Raw genomic sequence first — 13,999 nt, 5'->3', positions numbered from 1 at the left:
ACTCTAGCCACCCAAACAACTGCCTCTCTGCACTGCTGCGGTCAGGCAAGCACTTCCGGAGACTCATGGCCAGTACAGAGAGACTCAGAAGGAGCTTCTATCCCCAGGCCATCAGGATGCTCAATGACTCTATGCAACACTAACCTATCCATTCTACATTCATTGCACACACTCACTTTAATTAACCTGTTAAGCTCTAGGGTCCCCCAATTGGCTGTTCTCATCATAAAGTGATCAATACAGACCGTATTAATTAATGTTGTGTTTCTTTTTCAAATGTAGCCAAGAGTAAAGACCCTAACCCTATCAAAACAGCAGTCAACGTGTACATTTTCAGCACTACGTTTGTTTACCGATGTTTTAAAGAAATTCCGAAAATAAGAATTTATCGCAATAATGCTAATTCTATCCCTCTTTTATCATAAAAATAATAAGGAAATAATAAGGTAATTTATAGTTCATAATTAAATTTTGAATGTATAATTCAAATAGATTATAATTCAGTACTGTGTCTACAAATCCTTCTGTTTAATCATCTTCCCTTTATTCATTTGCTTAGATTTTTTGTACACTTGATCTCAAGAAGGTGCTGCATGAGCTCAGTGAGGCAAATCTGCCCAACCACAATGTTAGCATGGTGTTATTCACTGTGAAAGATGCAAAGACAAATTATGATTTATATTCTCCTCTGTTTCATCACAATTTACTCAAGCATAGTAACAGACACAATATCTCTGACAATGGGAATACATTCCCTGAGGTCTTTAGATGTTCCTAGATACCAAGAACATGCAAATTGTAGAAGTGGAGCAATCTTCCATTTACTTGGGCATGCACTTTCAGGCGGATTTTCAGAAAATAGGGCTAGAGCTTAACACATTGACCTTTCACTTTAGACACTGTAGTGGCTAAAATCCAGAGAGTGCTGGAATAAAGAGTAAAAACGGAAGCTGAAGCTCAGAAGTTAAAGTATAGTTTATTTAAAGTTCACTGCAGTGAAGAGCACATCCGTAACACAGAGGCAGTCTGTCCAATGAGATGCTTGGAATCAAAATACAAGATGTTTTATACCGTATTTCTCCCACGTACATATGCCAGCTGCACAACTTAGCTGAACAGAATGGCCTTCACCTTTGACATACTGGAGTGGAATTAAACAGATACCAACATGGAGCAGGATGTTCCTTAAGCAATGCCACTGTCACCCTTACCCAAACCTTCAGACATGACAGGAAAGGAAGGCTGGTCCGGGAAGTACTTTTAAGGCTTGTCCGGTGACTTAGGCCTGGAGACTAGATAATACTGTCATTTAAGGCCCAGTCCAGTCCACACGATCACGGGTATTTTTGTCACCGAGGTTTTTTTAAATGATTAAAAAAAAGAAACCTCTGTCCACACGACTGGTTTAAACTCTGCACCGAGTGATGTAATGTACATGTAGTACAATGCCTAAGCAGTAGGTGGCGATGTAGTTCAAACATGAAGGCCATTTTCAACCAATCAGAAGTGTTGAACGTGTCACTACACTTCCTGCTCAAAAACAGAAACCCGCCATCTTTAAATTACCTCGCGTGAACCATTTAGCAACATAGCATTTTATTTGCAGCAAGAAACAAAGTGCAATAAAAGTGCAATAAACAAAAAAGGATACATTCACTGTGTGTTCTGCCTCATTTGTTGATGAAACAAAACCAACATCAACATTACCACCAAGAGCGGAGAGTTTAGTCTCGCAAAAAGATCTCTGATGTTGTTAGCTACATGCTAATGTGATTGGAATTTTCCATTATAATAGTTAGCATTGAGGCTAGCGTACATTAGCGCAGTAACGTTAACGCTAGTAGAATAAATGGATGAAAACGTTATTTAACAGATTGCAGAATGGGTACAATACAATACGGCTCAATACAAACAATTGTTAAGGGGATGCAGACTGTTGTAGTTTGGACTGGGTTCCTTATAACAATAACTTGACAACACATGAGCTTAGTTGGTAGCCGCAGCTACTTGGGACAGCTCTGCTGTAAACACTGGAAATAACCTCGGTTACTATGCCCACACGCAACCAATGCAACCGGGATGCGCCCAAAACTTCACCCTGGACTCCGGTTTTCAAAGACCACGGTTGCAGTGTTCCAAAAACCCGGTTGCGTGTGGACGAACAGTGCAACCGTGCACATTAAGGCTCGGTTACATAACACCCCGCGTGCGTGTGGACAGGGCCTAAGATGACTTAACATACATTTAGGGCTGTACCGAATGTCATTTTTTAACATTCAAAACTTCTATTGAAGTATTCGAACGAAGCTTCGAATGTCTATAAAAAGAAATATTCATAAAATATTTATTTAACTTTTTTTTAAACTAAATCCTCAATTTGAATAAAGTGATTAATCTGATTAAATTAGTATTTTTCTTTTATTAAAACAAATTTCTTTATCAGTTTCATCAACATAAATAATACAATAAGGGCACGGTTGGTATGAAAGTGAAATATTATAATATTAGTGTAGCCTAATCTTTAACTGCAACTGTGAAGAAAACCCCCATTGGTTTAAACAGATTGAATAGACAGAAAAAAATAAAGATAAAAAATATATATATATTGTATTATTATATTATATTATATAATATATTATAATTATATTTTGTATAGTCTTTATTATTATTTTTACTGTTTGAAGCACAATCTCAGGGGCTCATACAGAACTAAGCATTTCACTGTAAGTTTCACTTGAAACTTGAAACTAGGACACCCAGCAGTATGACACCCTCAGCCCTGGTGAAATACAACATTGTTGCCATGAGCCCTCTGATCACCATGGTCATAAACCACTCTCTCCAGGCTGGCCATGTCCCCTCTGCCCTTAAAACTGCGGTCATAAAACCACTCATCAAAAAACCCTCCCTAGACCCGGAAGTCTTGGCCAAATACAGACCCATCTCCAACCTCCAAATGGGGGACCCTGATGGAAACAAGACAAACGTCTTTCTCAGGTCTGCATCCCCTTAACAATTGTATGTATTGAGCCGTACTGTATTGTACCCATTCTGCAATCTGTTAAATAAAGTTTTCATTCATTCATTCATTCATTCATTCATTCATTCATTCATTCATTCATTCATTCATTCCCATTCCTGTCCAAGGTGCTGGAGAAGGTAGTTGCTGCTCAGCTTCAGGACCACCTAAACTCCAACCAACTTCTCGAGAAGTTCCAGCCTGGCTTCCGCTCTGGCCACAGCACCGAAACTGCCCTGGTCAGGGTCACAAACGACCTGCTGATGACTGATGATGCTGGCTCTCCTTCCCTCCTCATCCTCCTTGACCTCACTGCAGCTTTTGATACCGTCTACCATGACATCCTCCTCCACCGTCTTCACTCCACCATCAGACTTTCAGACTCTGTCCTTGACTGGTTCAGATCATACCTCACCGGGAGAATGGAGTATGTCTCCTTGGGAGAGGCAAGGTCTGACATCCACCATGTCACCTGTGGTGTCCCTCAAAGATCAGTCCTCGGCCCCACCCTGTTCACTCTCTACATGCTCCCCCTTGGCTCTGTCATCAGCCGGCATGGAATATGAATGAATGAATGAATGAAAACTTTATTTAACAGATTGCAGAATGGGTACAATACAGTACGGCTCAATACATACAATTGTTAAGGGGATGCAGACCTGAGAAAGACGTTTGTCTTGTTTCCATCAGGGTCCCCCATTTTCAATTCATATAGACATTTATGACATACACAACATACATGACATTTATGGCATAGGGACATATAGGTATTTAGTACTGATACATTTGTGACATAAACGGTATTCAAATATACAGTACTGTTACCCCTAGATCCTGACAGAGTATATACATATGATGGGGAGGGGACTGTACATTAGGAGGGGGTGGGTGGGTGGGAGAGAAATATACATACGGCGGGGGGGGAATATATACATGCGGTGGGGAGGAGACTGTCTATTAGGAGGTGGTGGGGGTTTTGGGCATTTACGGTGGCCAGTTTCGAATTGCAGCCTCCCGTAGGTGCTCTTTAAGAGCGGTTTTGAATGTGGGCAGGGATTCACATTCCTTTACAGCTTTGGGTAGGGCATTCCACATTGTTGTGGCATAATTGCGAAACGTGTTTAGTCCCTTGTTTGAGCCGAATCTGGGTTTAACATGATTTGTTGAGCTTCCTCTGGTGTAGTGGTTGTGGTATTCACTGACCTTTGGGAAGTATTTTGACATGTACATGGGCACCCCGGTCGTATAGTGTATCTTGTAGACCAGGCCCATTGCAAGTTGCTGTACTCTGCCGTCTACTCTAAGCCATCCTAGGTTGTCAAAGTGGGCAGGGGTGAGGTGGGTTCTGGGGTTCAGGTCAAGTAGTAGTCTGACCAGTTTGTTTTGTGATGTTTGTAATTTTGTTTTAAGCGCCTTTGAGGTGCTTTGGTACCATGAGGTGCACGCATAGTCATAGTACCCTTGAATGAGTGCTCCTGCCAGAGTCTTCAGGGTATTCTTGTTTACCAGAGAGGATATCCGGTACAAGAATCTAGTTCGTTGGTTGACTTTTTTTATTACATTGGATGCCATTTTGTCACAGGAAAGATTTGCCTCTAGGATGGAACCCAGGTAGGTAATTTCGTCTTTCCTTGTGACAGTATTGTCACCCACTGTAACTGAGAAGCCGTCGGTCTTGCTGAGTTTGTTATTTGAACCGAAGAGAATGGACTCTGTTTTGCCCATGTGTAATGATAGTTTGTTATCAGCGAGCCATATGCAGATTTTGCCTAGTTCCGAGCTGAGGGTTTTTTCAACCTGCAACTTGTTCTTGTCAGAGACCAGCAGGGCTGAGTCATCCGCAAACAGGAACAAGTTGCAGTCACAGGCTGACGACATGTCATTTGCATAAATTAGGAAGAGTAGCGGTCCTAGTATGCTTCCTTGTGGAACACCACAGCTCACTGTGAGGGGGGGGGGTAGAGTACCGTTTACCTCTACCATCTGTTCTCTCCCCTCCAGGTAGGATTGCATCCAGCTCACTGATAAGCTATCAAAACCAATTGCTTTTAGCTTGTCCATCAGAATGGAGTGATTGACAGTGTCGAAGGCCTTTTGTAGGTCCAGCATGACCATGCCGCAGTATTTGCCCGCGTCCACCTCTTGTTTGATGTGGTCGTTCAAATAGAGGAGGCATGTGTCAGTGGAGTGGGACGTTCTGAAGCCAGATTGGAATTCGTAGATTCGATTTTTTTCCGCCAGGTACTTTTCGACCTGTTCGTAGACTATTTTCTCCATGACTTTCGAGATGGAGGTAAGAATAGAAACAGGGCGGTAGTTGCCTGGGTCTAATTTGCTGCCCTTTTTGTGCAGAGGGGTCACTCTCGCAATTTTGAAGTCCTTGGGGACGTGCCCCTGTTTTATAGAGAGGTTTATTATGTGTGTGATGACTGGGGTGATGGCGGCTGCTGCGTCTCTGAGGAATTTGGAGGGGATGTTGTCATGGCCAGTGGCCTTGTTAGGTTGGAGGGCGCTAAATTTTTTGAGTACCTCATCGGTTGTAACCATTTCAAGTTTGAAGTCGTCTTTGTGGACCCCTAGGTTTTTGTAGTATGCTACTATGTGTTCTACCCCATAATGCCCTGAGTGGGAGGGTAGTTTGTTTACCAGTGTTGTGGCTATGTTTGTGAAGAAGATGTTTAAGTAATTGGCTACATCCAGCTTGTCTGTGATGAGCGTGTTGTCCGTCTTTATGTTTATGTTTGAGAATCTGGTTTTAAGTTTTTTACTGCAGCCTAGTTGATTATTGAGTAATTTCCAAAGTTCGCAGGGTTTGTTTTTGTTTTCCTCAGTTTTGTCGTTGATGAAATTTCTTTTTGCGGTTCTGATCATGGTGTTTACGTCATTTCTTAGTCTGTTTCTTTGAGTTTTTAGTTCAACCACGTGGGCTTGGAGTTCACTGTTTGAGCTTTTGGAAAGCTTTGTCTGACTTTTATGAAGTTCAGAGCATTTTTTGTCTCATATCATTCATATCATTCCACTGCTACGCTGATGACACCCAACTCTACCTCAAAATAAACCCTACCCCATCCACAGTCCTGCCATCATCCACTCTGACCACTTGCCTGGAGGAGACTAAGGCGTGGATGAAGCACAGCTTCCTACAGTTAAACAGCTCCAAAACTGAAGCCATTCTCATTGGCACCCCACAGGAAGCATACTAGGACCACTACTGTTCCTAATTTATGCAAATGACATGTCGTCAGCTTGTGACTGCAACTTGTTCCTGTTTGCGGACGACTCAGCCCTGCTGGTCTCTGACAAGAACAAGTTACAGGTTGAAAAAACCCTCAGCTCGGAACTAGGCAAAATCTGCATATGGCTCGCCGACAACAAACTATCATTACACATGGGCAAAACGGAGTCCATTCTCTTCGGTTCAAATAACAAACTCAGCAAGACCGACGGCTTCTCAGTTACAGTGGGTGACAATATTGTCACAAGGAAATATGAAATTACCTACCTGGGTTCCATCCTAGAGGCTAATCTTTCCTGTGACAAAATGGCATCCAATGTAATAAAAAAAAGTCAATCAACGAACTCGATTCTTGTACCGGATCTCCTCCCTGGTAAACAAGAATACCCTGAAGACTCTGGCAGGAGCACTCATTCAAGGGTACTACGACTATGCTTGCACCTCATGGTACCAAAGCACCTCAAAGGCACTAAAAACCAAATTACAAACATCTCAAAACAAACTAGTCAGACTACTGCTTGACCTGACTCCTAGAACCCACCTCACCCCTGCACACTTTGCCAACCTAGGATGGCTTAGAGTAGACGACAGAGTACAGCAACTTGCAATGGGCCTGGTCTACAAGATACACTACACGACCAAGGTACCCATGTACATGTCAAAATACTTCCCAAAGGTCAGTGTATACCACGATCACAACACCAGAGGGAGCTCCACAAATCATGTAAAACCCAGATTCGGGGGAGCTCCAGTAGCTCACCGCGTACCTCGAACGCTATTTCGGCGTCGGGGACAACCGTGCGCGTCACGGATCTGGGGTAGCGAGTTCGACTCCCGGACAAGCCGTACTTTCTCAGAGTGTCTTTCCCCCGATCTATACCCCCATTCAACCTGTTTCTGTCGGTCATGCTTGACCAGAAAAAAGCGATAAGCGCTAAAAGAACCAGCTGACTGGTCAAAGTTTAAAAAAAAAAAAAACAGATTCGGCTCAAACAAGGGACTAAACACGTTTCGCAATTATGCCACAACAATGTGGAACGCCCTACCCAAAGCTGTAAAGGAATGTGAATCACTACCCACCTTCAAAAACACTCTCAAAGAACACCTACGGGAGACTGCAATTCAAAACTGGCCCCTACAAATGTCCTAACCCAGTTGTACAATAAAGACCAAGCATGGCTTTGTCAGTATTCCAATGTACCCAACCCCCCCCCCCCCCACCTCCAATGTACAGCCCCACCCAACCCCACCCCACCTACCCAACCTCCTCCAATGTACAGTTTCTATGTCAAATGTAGGTCAGTATTCCAATGTACAGTGTGTCCCCCCCCTACCCAACCCCCCCCCCCCACCTCCAATGTACAGCCCCACCCCACCTACCCAACCTCCCCCAATGCACAGTTTCTATGTCAAATGTATATACACTCTTTTTCTGGATTTTTTTAGTATCACAAACAGTACTGTATTTGAAAATCTGGTATGTCATAAATGTATATGAATGAATGAATGAATGAAAACTTTATTAACAGATTGCAGAATGTACAGCTCAATACATACAATTGTTAAGGGGATGCAGACCAGAGAAAGACTTTCGTCTTGTTTACATCAGGGTCCCCCATTTTCAATTCATCGTAACATATATGACCTACATGACATACAGATAGACAGTACTGCTACATCTATACATTTATGACATTTATAGATGTAGCAGTACTGTCTATCTGTATGTCGTGTGTGTCATATGATGAATTGAAAATGGAGGACCCTGATGGAAACAAGACGAAAGTCTTTCTCAGGTCTGCATCCTCTTAACAATTGTATGTATTGAGCTGTACTGTACTGTACCCATTCTGCAATCTGTTAATAAACTTTTCAATCAATCAATCAATCAATCACAGCAAATCCGCTCATCCACCATCACCACCTTTTCCGGCCAGAACATCACCCTGTCACCAACAATCACCAACCTAGGGTTTTAAATGGACCCTCACCTGACCGTTGAGGCGCACATCAAACAACTGTACAAAAACCCCTTCTACCACCTTAGGAACATCGCCAAACTTCGCCCCACACTCACTCTGTCCGACGCCGAAAAGCTCATCCACGTCTTTGTCTCCTCTAGGCTGGACTACTGCAACTCACTCCTCATCGGGATCCCTAGCAAGAACATCCAAAGGCTACAATGTGTCCAGAATAGCGCTGCTAGGATCCTGATGGGAGTGCGGAAATACCACCATATCACACCCATCCTCAAGTCCCTTCGCTGGCTCCCTGTCTCACTCAGGATCTAGTACAAAGTCTCCCTGCTCACTCACCAATGCCTCCATGGAAACGCCCCCCTCTACCTTAAAGAACTTATCAGCCCTCACTCCTTCTCACGACATCTCCGCTTCGGCCAGGCAAACCTCCTCCAGCGCCCAAGAACCAAACTCTGCACCATGGGAGATCGGGCTTTATGCTTATCCACTCCTAGTCTGTGGAATGCTCTCCCTGACCACCTGGGAGCACCACAGACCGTGGATGCTTTTAAAAAGGGCCTCAAAACTCATCTTTTTAACACATTGACTATACATGGTATGATGACAATACATTTTAATGTAATCTGAATCTAATCTAATTCTGCAGTAACTTGTGGGTAGTTCAACAAAATTCAAGTGATTATTGTTGTTAACAACTTTTTTTTGGTCTCTATTTTTAGGTGTAGTTTACTACTGGAACGACAAACTATTTAATGTCTATAAACGGAAGGAATAGGAACTTTGAGAGTCTGGCGGTTCTGGTTTGATGTTTGGTGTGTCTTGAGGTTCTGGTTTGATGTTTGGTGTGTCTTGAGATTCTGGTTTGATGTTTGGTGTGTGTAACTGAGGGGTACAATTCCCTGACTGTATTGATAAGTATGGTATCATTAAACCACTACCGCTTTATGTACTTTAACTACTGGCCATACAGTACACAATATCTAAGTATGATGAACACTTTCCCACATATGAAATCAGGTCCACACAAAGGTAATAGTCAAATATTTAATATATAGCAAAGGGTACATATAATAGTTACTTATTACATTTATGATTTGAATGCACTTGTAAGGCAAATGAGTATTCGTAGGCGAATCAACACTGAATGTCCAATCTCTGGTTACGCAGGAAGCAAGTATACAACCTGGCTCTTAGGGAATTATAACGATGGCACTTAATGATTATAGCGGGATATACTGTAAAGGGTCCTGCCGGTTGTAAGCCAGTAGGGGGGGTAGGAGAGCCGTCGGCTGTATCCCGTCTGGTCAACGATTTCTAGGGAGAATTCAGGTACAGAACACAGTGCCCGTAGAATCTTGATCCACAGATGAATACACTTGGGCTCTCTTGTAGACGATAGCTGTAGCTGTAGCTGTAAGTCCACAACGAAGAAGAAGCGAGGCGACCTCAGTCTGGTCTGAGCGCCGTCTCACCTTGGCTCCTCTCGGGGTAAATCCAACACTCACCGGTGTTGGCGATTATCCGCTCCACAAATCAAAGCACCAAAGTAAATAGATATTCCATGCCGTATAGGGCTCAGCAGTCGTCGGGGTAGGTAATCCAATGTGCAGGTCCACTCGGTCCTCGCCTAGAACTCCTCGGATGAAAGCACCACGTGTGGTCTGCCCAACCTGGTTAAGACTCTAGATAACACGAGGAAGCGATGGGGGTGCTGCTCACTTTAGAACTCTAACCGCACGATGCACCATACATAATAGACTATTATTACTTAATAGAAATACGGTGCCAAACTCTGGCAATTCAGCTATTAATTCGCACGAGGTCTCACTGCTATTCTAAGGCCAAACAGGCCGTACTACACCGCACGTGGTATCGTGGGGTGAGGCTTCACGTCTTGTTACTTAGTTGGGTAGAAGGGTAAAGGACTAAGAGGAATTCTACATTTCTTGCGCCATATTTATATGCACGGTGGACAAATAGGGCCACTCTGCTTTCGGTAGCCGTATTCCTGCGCGGAGCCGGGACTAGTAAGGGCATGTCTCGTCGGTACCTTTGAACTTGAACGCCAGGGGCTTGTCCCTGGCGCCTGGTCCTTTTGTCCAATAAGAGAATGAACTATTATGGGCTGTAGTAGAATAAAGGGATATTCCGTGTATATGTACAAGGAATATACAAGGGATATCAAACGATATACAAATACTATTCAATATATATCCATAAATAAATATATATATTCGGTTTAATCTGATCCTTCACAACAGTGTGTCTTGAGATTCTAGTTTGGTGTGTCTTGAGATTTTAAGTTGAGCCCTTCAAGTTGTCTGAGCACAGCCCTCATTCTGACTGCTGTGATCTGGCGTGATATCATTAGAAGCCATCACCAACAACATAGTGGTTGAATTCCTGTGGGACAAGGTTGTATCTCCAACCTTCTTTGAGAAAATAATTCCTTACCAAAAGTTGTTCTGAGCAGCTCTGAAAATAAAGACAGAGAGAGAGAAAGAGAGAGGGGGGAAGAGAGAGGGGGAGACAGAGAGACATCGATAAATGAGAGAGATAATGGAGAGAGACAGATAAAGGAGAGACAGAGAAATGAGAGAGAGAAAGGAGAGAAAGGGAGAGACAGAAGGAGAGAGATAGATAGATATAGAGAGACAGAGAAAGGAGAGAAAGGAATGAGAGAGGGAGAGAGAGAAGGAGAGACAGGGAGAGAGACAGAGAAATGAGAGAGATTGCAAGAGAGATTGAGAGAGAGACAGAGAAAGGAGAGAGAGAGAGATAAAGGAGAGAGAGATAGGAGAGAGAGACAGAGAAATGAGAGAGAAAGGAGAGAGAGGGAGAGACAGAAGGAGAGAGATAAAGAGATAGAGGGAGACCGAGAAAGGAGAGAGAGAAAGGTAAGAGAGGAATAGACAGAATGAGAAACAGGGAGAGAGACAGAGAAAGGAGAGAGAGATTGCAAGAGACAGATAAAGGAGAGAGAGAAAGAAGAGAGAGAACGGAGAGAGAGATTGCGAGAGAGACAGAGAAAGGAGAGAGAGACAGAGAGAGAACAGAGAAATGAGAGAAAGGAGAGAGAGAGACAGAAGGAGGGATAAAGAGAGAGAGAAAGGAGAGAGAGGAAAGAGAGAGAGCGACAGACAGAGAAAGGAGAGAGAGAGAGAAAGGAATTTTGCAAATCCATTATCCGCACCCAATGGAAAACACAAAATAATGCATGCAGAGCATAACTAGGAAGATACCCACTAATTATCAAAATCCAAAAAAGAGCATTTAAATTCTATAATCACCTAAAAGAAAGTGACCCAGACACACCCTCACCTACAGAGAGACCCAAGATGCCCACTCAGCCAGATGGTTCTGGGACTCTGCTCACAAACACAAGCAGAGCCACCAGACAGAAACCACACTGGCCTAAACCAAATTATAAGAAAACAAAAAGAAAACTATCTGACACACTGGAAAGAATCAACCCAAAACAGAGCAAATTGGAATGCTATTTGGCCTAAACAGAGAGTACACAGTGGCAGAATACCTGAGCACTGTGACTGACCCAAAACTAAGAAGATCCTTGACTAGGTACAGACTCAGCGAGCACAGCCTAGCCATCGAGAAAGGCCGCCATAGGCAGACCTGGCTCCAAAGAGAAGACAGACTGTGCACTCACTGCACACAATGGGGGTGGAAACCCAGCTACACTTCTTAACAACCTGCCCACTATACCAAGACATCAGAGACATATACTTCCCACAAATTGTAAACACCCAAAGAGACTAAAGTCTTTGAAAACATGGGAAACTTGCATACCTACTGGGAGAAATACAACAATGTGCAAACACAGCAGCAAGATTTGTGAGCTGCTGTGACAAGAAAAGGACATCCAACGGAATAGAACCACCATAAAGACTGTCAATCACAAAAAAAAATCCTTCTGTGCTGTACTGATTTCTTCTGATTTCTCTGTTTGATTGTTTTGTTTGGCAATGTAAATGTATGTTTCCCATGTCAATAAAGCCTGTTTGAATTGCATTCAAAGGAGAGAGAGACAGAGAAAGGAGAGAGAGACAGAGAAAGGAGAAGAGAGGAGAAGACAGAGAGAAAGAGAGAGAGAGAGAGAGAGAGAGAGAGAGAGAGAGAGAGAGAGAGAGGAGAGAGAGAGAGAGAGAGAGAGAGAGAGAGAGAGAGAGAGAGAGAGAGAGAGAGAGAGAGAGAGAGAGAGAGAGAGAGAGAGAGAGAGGAGAGAGAGAGGCTTAGGGCAGCATCTATGTGTTTAATCTGAAATTGATCTGGTTAATCCTCCGGCACTTCATAACCAAAATGCAGTGAGGCACCACGTTTCATTTACTGCCTTCCCCCCCGAGCAAACTGCCATCACTGTCTGTCAACCACTGTGAATTTATCAAGCCACGTTTATAACCTACGAGGAAACCTTTTTACCACGTCCATAAAATATGAAGGAATAACAAACCACCACGTATAAAAAGATCCACCGCACAGAGAAATAAAGCAGATGGTGGCATGGCATTTCCAGATTTTTTCCTATATTTTAAGGCGTACTCATTAAGTCCATTGACAACATGGTTTGACTCCCAAGCATTAGCATCTTGGAGAAAAATAGAAGAAAACATAGTAGCCCCACATAGACTGAAGGACATAGCATACACTAAACTACCAATCAAGCACTGTGAACGAAAAATAATTACTCATGCGATCCGGATATGGCGTGAATCACAAAAAAAAAATCCTAACCCACAAGAATGGCACAATCATACTCCCTTATTCAATAACAATGCTCTCTTAATTGGGAAACGACCTATAAGATTCCCTATATGGGAAGAGCAAGGCATACACTCATTAGGGGATGTTTTTAACAAACAGGGTTTTTGTAGTGATAAAGAAATACGCAAAAAATTTAATCTCACCAAGTCCACATGGCTTTTTCACAAACAGTTAGAGCTATGTTTGAAGTCTCACGGTGTTCCATTAGACAGACCAATTGAACACCACAGATACCACAAATTCTTCTACTCAAGAGAGACATCGAGAGGTTTTGTTTCAGAATTTTATCATCAATTACTAACGTCCTCGTATGAAACCCTCCAACTTGACTCTGTCTGGAGGAGGGATATACCAGACCTGGAAAATGACTTTGATTGGCAAGGAGCCTGGGCAAATGTCCGACTTACATCAAGGAACCCGGATCATCAACAAATCAATCTTAACTATATTCACAGGACATACTTGACTCCTATAAGACTGTGCCGAATGGGGCTCAAACAAGATTCCAAATGCACCCAATGTACAAATGGGGACGAAGGGACATTTATGCACATGTATTGGGACTGCTCACCAGTTAAGGCATTCTGGAAAGATGTGACCCAACAAATATCAAAACTCGTATCTTGGAATATACCTGTACACCCCTCGGTATTGCTGTTGAATGATGTTTTTGAGTTTGCAGTGAATCCACAGCTAAAGAGATTGGTTTTATCGGGTATCACAGTAGCCAAAAAGCTGATCGCATCACGCTGGTTTCAACCGGAAAAAATGTGCCGTAAAGTTTGGTTTCTTACATATCTCGATGTAATTTACCATGAAATATCTACAGCAAGAAATCTGGGTCTCAATGAATCCAAAATGTCAATGTGGTTAGAAGTGGTGGAGAGAATAAAAGCTAGCTTATAATGGTAGTGTCTGGTTAGGTGCGAGGGATAGTGGAGGTACTTCTCAAGGTGGGGTCCGGGAGGGGGGGGTTCGAGCTGAGCA

The 13,999-nt window shown here is 43.1% G+C and overlaps 1 protein-coding gene across 1 annotated transcript in view; it reads right to left on the bottom strand.

Moving 5' to 3' along the window:
• The window catches only part of LOC311237807 (zinc finger protein 385C-like), a gene marked incomplete at both ends in the record, with an annotated part of 115,603 nt that overhangs the window by 75,120 nt on the left and 26,484 nt on the right, over positions 1 to 13,999 (bottom strand). The window lies entirely within an intron of this gene.

This window comes from Notolepis coatsorum, assembly GCF_963971535.1.
Source record: "Notolepis coatsorum genome assembly, chromosome: 12".
Lineage (NCBI taxonomy): Eukaryota > Metazoa > Chordata > Actinopteri > Aulopiformes > Paralepididae > Notolepis > Notolepis coatsorum.
The sequence above is the reverse complement of the archived record's forward strand: the minus strand, read 5'-3'. Positions and strand labels throughout refer to the sequence as shown.